Consider the following 9,954-nt stretch of genomic DNA (forward strand, 5'->3'; position numbering starts at 1 on the left):
CTAGATACGTGGGACCTTTCAAGATTGTCAGCAAGAGAGCGCGACCTCGCCTATCAACTCGAGCTTCCTTCAAACTTTGCAATTGTTCATGACGTGTTCCATGTCTCTCAGCTTCGAAAGTGCTTCAAGACTCCTGACCGCACCATCAACTTCGAGGACATTGAGCTCCAAGAAGATCTCTCTTATCGTGAGCACCCAGTTGCTATTCTTGAATAAACTGAACGCAAGACTCGCAACAAGTCAATCAAATTTCTCAAAGACCGTGAAGCTACCAGGGAACGCGAGGATCACCTCCGTTCTGAGTACCCGGCGTTCTTTCAGTCCTAGATCTCGGGACGAGATCCTTTCGTAGTGGTGGAGTGTTGTAACACCCCGGGTGTAACTTTCCCAATTTGTACTCCAACTCTTGCCGTTTCCGACGTTAAGTTAATTTATTTCCTTGGGTTCGGGTTTTGTCTCCGTGTGTTGTTGTCGTTGTCATGCATCTCATATCATGTCATCATGTGCATTGCATTTGCATACGTGTTCATCTCAGGCATTCGAGCATTTTCCCCTTTGTCCGTTTTGCATTCCGGCGCTTCGTTCTCCTCCGGTGGCCATTTCTAGCTTTCTTTCGTGTGTGGGGATTAAACATTTCCGGATTGGACCGAGACTTGCCAAGCGGCCTTGGTTTACTACCGGTAGACCGCCTATCAAGTTTCGTACCATTTGGACTTCGTTTGGTACTCCAACGGTTAACCGAGGGATCGAAAAGGCCTCGTGTGTGTTGCAGCCCAACAACCCTCCAATTTGGCCCAAAACCCACCTAACTCTGCTCCATGTCCTAGAGCGTTCGATCACGATCGCGTGGCCAAAAACCGAACCTCATTTGGACTCTCCTAGCTCCCTCTATGCCTATATATACACCCCCATTCCAAATTCGCGGATCCTCTCCCCCCTAACCCTAAAAATCCCAGATCCGCCGCTCAGGACGTGTCCGGGCGGAGCCGGACAACGTCCGCCGCCACCGCCACCCAACCAGGATGCGCCACGTGGCGCCCGGCGCCCGCTGCCGCCGCGGCCCGAGGCTGGCCCTCCCGCGCCGCCTCCCGTGCCGCGCCCCGCGCCGCCTTCCACCTCCCCAACGCCGCCCTTCTCCTCCGGAGCCGGCAGCCGCGCCGCCCGCGCCGGCCGGAGTTGCTCACCGCCGACCGCCGCCTCGCCACTCGCCGCCCCGCCGCCAAGACTCGTGGCCGGCAGCCCCGCACCCCGCGGCCGCCGCCCCGCCTCCGTGAAGCTCCGGGCGCCCCGCCTCCTCGTCGCCGGCGGCCTCTCCGGCAAGAGCTCCGGCCGCCGCGGCTCTTTTTCTTCCGGTGGTCCTCGAACAGCTACAGTGCAGCGCCGCGCCTCGGTTTCCGTGCAAACCCTAGATCCAGATCCGGAGGTTGAATTTTTCCTAAGTCTCCAGAATTTTTAGTCCAAGTTGCTCTGTTCGCGGCTCCGTAACTTTGCATCCATAGCTCCAATTCATGCATATAGCATATCAAAATGTTCACCCCAGAGAGTACATCATTTCATTCCATTGCATCATTTTCATTTGAGCTCATCTTGATACCCTAAATGCTGTTAGAAGAGGGCTACTTGAGTTAATTGTCAGATCTGTTACTCCGTTTAGCACTTTTGTCATTTTTGCCATGATTAATGTGTGAATGCTATGCCCATGAGTTCTTCATGTGTTTTGTTAAGGGTTTTGTCATCTTTCCAGAGGTGCAACCCATGTATTTTTAGGATGTGTGTGGTGACTTGTGAAAGCTTGCAAAGTGGTGCACTTGCTAATTCTGTTTTCAGGGACTTAGTAATTTCACAAAGTCCTGGGATTGTTTATCTCACGATGCCATATGTTCGTGTTGTTTCCTAGTGATCCGTGCCTCTTTTGAGGATGATCAGTAAGGGAGTTTTGTTAATGTTGTAGTGCTCTATCCATCCATGTATTTGTTTGCAATTATGGAGCACCCTAGCTTGAGTAAATCGAGCTCTACTTTTGCTTTGTTGCAAATCTGGGCAGATCGTCAACTTGTTTGCGATTTTGCCGATGTTATTGTAGTTGATCCGTGCATGCTATGATATTGTTCTTGCCATGTCTACCTTGTATTTTGTGCCTTCTTTATGGATGTATGCTTGTATTGCCATGAATTGCACCGTGGTGAGTGCAACGAGCTCGTAAACATGCCTTCATGAGTTATGTTTCAGCTTGCTCCAGTTTTTCACTAAGTATGAAAACTGATTATGTTTTTGCTATGTTCACATGCTTGCAATTGTATTTTATGATCCCTTTTGGCTCAAGGTCACTAAGGGACTTTTGTTAAGCTTGTTGAGTAGCTCCATGCCATGTCTTTCTTTGTCATGTTCAGGTCCTGTAGCATGTTGTTTTGTTGCTCCAAAGAGGGCTATATGATCTGAAATTCCAGACAAGTGTTAATTTCACTAAGTCTGAGATCTGTTTGTCATTTGCGTTTTTGCCATGCTTGTTTGAACCTGTTAATGGATGATTTGGTCGTAGCTCAGTGCTAGACTTTTGTTAAGCATCTTGTGTGCATCCCTGCCATGTATTTTGTTGTCTTGTTTGGGTGCTGTAGCATGTTCATTTCGTTGCTTTTAGATGCCTACTTGTTGTAAATCGCAGACCGGTGTCATTTTTGAAACGCTTGCCATTTCCAAACCGTAACTCCGATTCCGGCGTTCTTTATATCGTTTTCAAGCGATTTCATCTCATCTTTCCAGTGGAACACTTGGAATTCCAAGTTGAGGCCAGGTTCATGCATTTCCTGTCGTACCTTGCATTTTGCATCCCGCATCGCATCCCGCATAGCATATCATCATTTCATCATATTGCTTGGTCTTGCACGTGGTTGATTGTATCCTTGTTGCTTGTTTGTCTTGTTTGGGTAGATACGGGAGACGAGTTCGCTACTGAGGAGCCCATTGAGTTTGCTTTCGAGGATCCAGTCAACTCTGACAACTGTGCAGGCAAGATGATCATACCCTCGAAATCACTACTATCTTTGCTATGCTAGTTTGCTCGCTCTTTTGCTATGCCATTGCTACGATGCCTACCACTTGCTTGAAAGCCTCCCAAATTGCCATGTCAAATCTCTAACCCACCATTGTCCTAGCAAACCGTTGATTGGCTATGTTACCGCTTTGCTCAGCCCCTCTTATAGCGTTGCTAGTTGCAGGTGAAGATTGGAGGCCGTTCCTTGTTGGAACATCTTTTATTTACTTTTTGGGATATCATTATATTGCCATGTTATCTTAATGCATCTATATACTTGGTAAAGGGTGGAAGGCTCGGCCTCTCGCCTAGTGTTTTGTTCCACTCTTGCCGCCCTAGTTTCCGTCATATCGGTGTTATGTTCCCGGATTTTGCGTTCGTTACGCGGTTGGGTTATAATGGGAACCCCTTCATAGTTCGCCTTGATTAAAGCTTTTCCAGCAATGCCCAACATTGGTCTTACCATTTGCCACCTACCCTTTTCTTTCTCTTGGGTTCTGCAGACTCAAGGGTCATCTTATTTTAACCCCCCCGGGCCAGTGCTCCTCTGAGTGTTGGTCCAAACTAGAGCCCCTTGCAGCGCCACCTCGGGGAAACTCGAGGGCTGGTTTTAGTTGTACGGAATTCTTATCTGAGTGTGCCCTGAGAAAGAGATATGTGCAGCTCCATCGGGATTTGTCGGCACATTCGGGCGGTGTTGCTGGTCTTGTTTTAACCTGTCGAAGTGTCTTGAATTACCGAGATACCGAGTCTGATCGGAACGTCTTGGGAGGAGGTCTATTCCTTCGTTGACCGTGAGAGCTTGTCATGGGCTAAGTTGGGACTCCCCTGCAGGGATTGAACTTTCGAAAGCCATGCCCGCGGTTATGGGCAGATGGGAATTTGTTAATGTCCGGTTGTAGATAACTTGAACCTTAATTAATTAAAATGAATCAACTGAGTGTGTTACCGTGATGGCCTCTTCTCGGCGGAGTCCGGGAAGTGGACATGGTGTTGGAGTAATGTTTGCGCAGGTTGTTCTCTAGCTTCTCGCTCATGCTTTGCCTCCTCTTCTCGCTCTCTTTTGCGAATAAGTTAGCCACTATACTCGCTAGTCGCTTGCTGCAGCTCCACTTATATTTTACCTTGCCATACCTATAAGCTTAAATAGTCTTGATCGCAAGGGTGCGAGATTGCTGAGTCCCTGTGGCTCACAGATTACTATTACACCTGATCCAGGGCCTGATGATTCCACTCCAGGAGACGCGTATGAGCTCAAGTGGGAGTTCGACGAAGACTCTCAACGATACTATGTTTCCTTTCCCGACGATCAGTAGTGGTGCCCAGTTGGGGGTGAACGGGACCATGTCGCATGTTGGGTTCTCTTTCATTTTGGCGCCGTAGTCGGGCCATGAGTGTTTGGATGATGTAATGTTATTTATGTACTTGATTGACATGGCGAGTGTAAGCCAACTATGTTATCTCCCCTTTATTATTCATATTACATGGGATGTTGTGAAGATTGCCTAACTTGGGACATATGCCTTCAATGCAATTATGTCTCTAAGTCGTGCCTCAACACGTGGGAGCTATAGTCGCATCGAGGGTGTTACATGGATGGACCCCGCCACGGAGGTCGCACGCTCAGTGGCGATAGAGCCGAATACTGACTTCACTTCCTACGAGACCTGTGTTGCCGGACCCTTGGATTCATCCCCGGCCACAGGCTCCGAACTGCCTGCGTCCGTGCCTATCGAATCTGATTGGGCACCGATCATGGAGTTTACCTCAGCGGATATCTTTCAGCACTCGCCCTTGGGCGACGTGCTAAATTCACTGAGGTATCTCTCCTTGTCAGGAGACCCTTGGCCGAACTATATCTGGTTTGAGTGGGAAGCGTACAACAAAGAAATTCATTCCCAACCCACCACCCACTTAATAGCCACTATCGATGACTTAACCGGCATGCTTGATTTTGGCTCCAAAGACATCGACGTTTTGGACGACGATGTAGGACATGGTGGACACCCCCAAGGAAAGCGATGGCAATAAGGCAACGGAGGATAATCCCCTCGAGAAGCAATCTAAGCACCGGCGTCATCGGCGCCGCTCTAAGCCCCGCCATAGCAAAAGCAGCGATACCGGCACAAGAGATAATAGCGCTGCAGACAGTGCTGAAGACAATCCCCTCCAGCGAGGCTTCGAGTGGGAGGATGGGCAAGCTAGCCCTAAGGAACATGTGGCAGACAGAGAATCAGAGGATGACAATTACATGCCTCTCTCCGATGACGAGGTAAGCCTCGGCGACGAAGAATTTATCGTGCCTAAGGATCCCGTCAAGCAGGAGCGCTTCAAGCACCGGCTTATAGCCACAACAAAAAGCCTGAAGAAAAAGCAACATCAGCTTCAAGCTGACCAAGAGCTGCTAGCGGATAGATGGACCAAAGTGCTGGCAGCCGAGGAATACGAACTCGAGCGCCCAACCAAAAGTTACCCAAAGAGCAGGTTGCTACCCCAACTCGAGGATGAAGCATTAAAGCCTACACTACCAGTGTATGATACGGCTGACCAGCCACCTCGTGGCCGAGACTAAGGGGCATATCAGCCCAAAGTCCAGCCCGCACCCCATCGCCAGTCAAACAAAAACACCAAGGCCCGGGGCAACACGCAGGAGCTGCGAGATGTATTGGAAAACAAATCAGGTCATACAAGATCGATCTACGGATCACGGGGGCGCGCCCCAACGAGTGACGACTACCGTCATGTCGGATATACTAAAAGCAAATCCGGTCGGGCCGAATATAGCAGACAAGACTCGTATGAACTGCGTCGTGATATATCCCAGCAGAGGCGCTGCACACCCCCTATTCTTCACGGATGAAGTAATGGATCACCAATTCCTAAAAGGTTTGAAACCCGTGAATATTGAATCATATGATGGCACAACAGACCCCGCGGTATGGATCGAAGATTTCCTCCTCCACATCCACATGGCCCGCGGTGACGATCTACATGCCATCAAGTACCTCCCATTAAAACTCAAAGGACCTTCTCGGCACTGGCTCAATAGCCTGCCGGCAAACTCCATTGGCAGTTGGGAGAACTTGGAAGACGCATTCCTTGATAACTTCCAGGGCACTTACGTGCAACCACCGGATGACGATGACTTAAGTCACATAACGCAACAGCCAGGGGAATCAGCCAGGAAATTCCGGACTCGGTTCCTAACTAAAAAGAACCAAATCATCGACTATCCGGATGCCGAGGCCTTAGTGGCATTTAAACATAACATCCGCGACGAGTGGCTCGCCTGACACCTCGGCCAAGAAAAACCGAAGTCCATGGCAGCCCTCACAACACTCATGACTCTCTTTTGTGCGGGTGAGGATAGATGGCTGGCTCGCAGCAAAAACACTTCAAGAAACCCGACAATTCAGATGCCAAAGATAGCAACGGCAGGCCACGTCACAACAGACACAAGCGCCACAACAACGGCAACAATGCCGGATTCAGTGGCTCTAAATCCGCTCAGCGGAAAAAGCCGTTCAAAAGTAGCAATCCAGGCCCGTCCAGCTTGGACCGCATACTCGATCGTTCGTGTCAAATTCACGGCACCCCCGATAAACCAGCCAACCACACCAACAGAGAATGTTGGGTGTTCAAACAGGCCGGCAAGTTAAATGCCGAAAACAAGGAAAAGGGGCTGCATAGCAACGACGAGGAGGAGCCCCGGCGGCCGAACACAGGAGGACAGAAGAAATTCCCTCCCCAAGTGAAAAAAGTAAACTTGATATACACAACCCATATTCCCAAGCGGGAACGGAAGCGTGCACTAAGGGACGTCTATGCGATGGAGCCAGTCGCCCCAAAGTTCAACCCATGGTCTTCCTGTCCGATCACCTTCGATCACAGGGACCACCCCACCAGTATCCGTCATGGCAGTTCTGCCGCATTGGTCCTTGACCCCATCATTGATGGATTTCACCTCACTCAAGTCCTTATGGACGGGGGCAGCAGCCTGAACCTGCTCTATCAGGATACAGTGCGTAAAATGGGCATAGATCCCTCGAGGATCAAACCCAGCAAAACCACCTTTAAAGGTGTCATCCTAGGTGTAGAGGCCTGTTGCATGGGCTCAATAAAACTAGAAGTAGTCTTCGGATATCCGGACAACTTCCGAAGTGAGGAGTTAATCTTCGATATCGTCCCCTTCCGCAGTGGCTATCATGCACTGCTCGGACGAACCGCATTTGCCAGATTCAATGCGGTACCACATTATGCATACCTCAAGCTCAAAATGCCAGGACCTCGCGGGGTTATAACAGTTAATTGAAACACAGAACGCTCGCTCCCCACGGAGGAACACACTGCGGCCCTGGCAGCAGAAGCGCAAAGCAGCCTTATGAGGCAAACTGCCAATTCGACGAAAAAGACCCCAGACACCTTCAAGCGAGCTCAGAGTACCCTGCAAGAAGATCTCCAGGCACGTTTAGAGCACGCCTAGCAATTCGGCCTCCGTCCTAGTCCCAGTCCAGCGGCGAAATTTGTGCCGCGCGTACATAATTACGCACTCAAGATACCATGGGCATAGGCGGAGGCACGGCAATGGCACAGCCCACAATGCGGCTCAACCGCTTCAGGACCCGTATACCATAAACATTTTCTTCCTTTCAGGCCCCTATTCTCTGAAGGCCCTCTCCGATCGTCTGATTATCGGACCCGACATGGGAAAGAAACACCAAGGAAGTAAGAAACTTTGACGTACAAGGGAATCCTCAGGTGGTCTCTGATAACGATCGATATACCTGTTTTGCATACCCACATGCAGCTTGACTTTGGATAGGAAATGTCAAATAGTCCTATTTTTTACTTATTGCACTACATATATGTGTACGCTTTGACGTACCATTTAAATAACAACATACAGCATCAACTCATTATTGCATTCCTTTATCTTTTTTTCTTTCCTGTCTGCTTAGTTACGACAAGTTGCACCCGTACATTCTGATACGACCAGTGCGCCAGGGGCTTCAGTTTACCCCATAACACGACATGAAAAGTCCGAACACTTTCAACGATGCGGCACCCCGAACTTATAGCATTATATGCATCAGCTCCGAATCATGTCTTGGGTCAATAGTTGGGTTTTCCCGGCTCCCATGTTTTGGTACCTTACGTTCTGCTATATCGGCTAAGGTAGCACTGGGAGAACAGCTGTGATTGTGTCCCGGTTTTTCCAGACGAGCACCTCAGTAGAGAAAGCCGAAAACTGACTGTCATGATGCGGCGAGAGCTGGTCGCTGTTCGAGAGGTCTCAAATCCTTAAAGATTTTTTCCGCTTCGGGCCAGGAGTCGGCCTTGTATGATTTAGGTGTATATAGAGCCCCGATTTCGGCCTTCCGAATACTAGAGGCTTCGCCAAAATTTAAAATTGTAGACTTCTATGGCTAAGTGAGAGTGATAAAGCCTTATAGTCCGATTGCCTTGTTCGTTGTGCTAAACACCTCCTTCGAAGGACCCAAAACTGGGATAAAGAGTGCTCAGGTTTATCCCGAACACCTCAATACTAGTTACACGGGGGCAGAAGCCGATGACTGTCCAACTCTCAAATTTATAAACGGTCACACAGAAGGTAATATTTTAAATTAACAAGTGTTACATAGCGCACATGAACTCGTTTCATATTATAGGATCAAAGAGTACATTCATTCAAATATTACATTCTTAGCACATTCATTTGCCACAAGGCGAGCACCCTTCAGGACACTGTCATAATACTTTTTGGGGTGGCGATGCTCCTTGCCCTCCGGTGGCCCCTCCTTCACCAGCTTTTCGGTGTCGATCTTTGCCCAGTGCACTTTCGCCTGGGCAAAAGCCCTGCGCGCACCCTCAATGCAGGCGGACCGCTTTATGACTTCAAGCCAGGGGTAGGCATTTACAAGCCGCCTTACCAGGCCGAAATAGCTACCGGGCAGGGGCTCACCAGGCCACATCCGGACTATGAGGACCTTAATGGTCAGTCCGTCCGCCTTGTGAAGTTCGACCAGCTGCTTCAACTGGTCGCTCAAGGTCATCGGATGTTCGGTCCTAGTATACTAAGACCATAGCAACTTCTCCGTCGAGCTCCCTTCCTCGTCCCTGTAGAACTCCGCGGCATCTGACACACTGCGGGGTAGATCTGCGAACGCTCCTGGAGAGCTCCGAATTCGGGTAAGTAAAAGGAAAGTTTCCTTCACATTCTTGATTTGCATAAAGAATTCCTTACCCGCCGCTATCTTCCTGACTGCCTCAATTTCCTGGAGGGCCTTTTGGGCTTCGGCCTTGGCATTTTGTGCATTCTCAAGGGCCTTTGCATGCTCGGACCCTTGCGTCTTAGAGTCACACTCCAAGGACTCGTACTTCTTGACAAACTCCTGGAGCTCTTGCTGAACCTCGCCGACTTGGGCCTCTTGCTTCTCGCGCTCGGCGCGCTCCTTGGCCACTTTGCCTTCAGCCTCGGATAGCGCCTTCTTCAGGGTCGCCACCTTGGTCGTGGCCCCTAGCAAAATTCATGACGATCCTATGATCTTACAACCAGTTTCCTTTTTCTTTATCAATAAATAGACAAGTTATCACTTAGCTTTGTTCTCTTCGAGCTGCCTCTTGGTAAGGCCGAGCACTTCCTCGGATTGCCCAAGGTCCCGCTTCAGTGCGGAGACCTCCGCCGTGTGAGCGGCAGCGGCCAGCAGTGAAGCCTGCTTATTCACATAGACATATTCTGATTAGACTCCTGTGATTATTATTTGATCCTCTGTTCGGCCTTTCTTCCGAACACCAAACAGAGCATCAGGGGCTACTGTCTATGATGTAACATTTTCTCACAATTTGATTACTTACCTCAAAGCCTGTTAGGAGGCTGGCACATGCTTCAGTCAGTCCGCTTTTGGCGGACTGGATCTTCTTGA

This window comes from Triticum dicoccoides, chromosome 4A (genome assembly GCF_002162155.2).
Source record: "Triticum dicoccoides isolate Atlit2015 ecotype Zavitan chromosome 4A, WEW_v2.0, whole genome shotgun sequence".
Taxonomy (NCBI): domain Eukaryota; kingdom Viridiplantae; phylum Streptophyta; class Magnoliopsida; order Poales; family Poaceae; genus Triticum; species Triticum dicoccoides.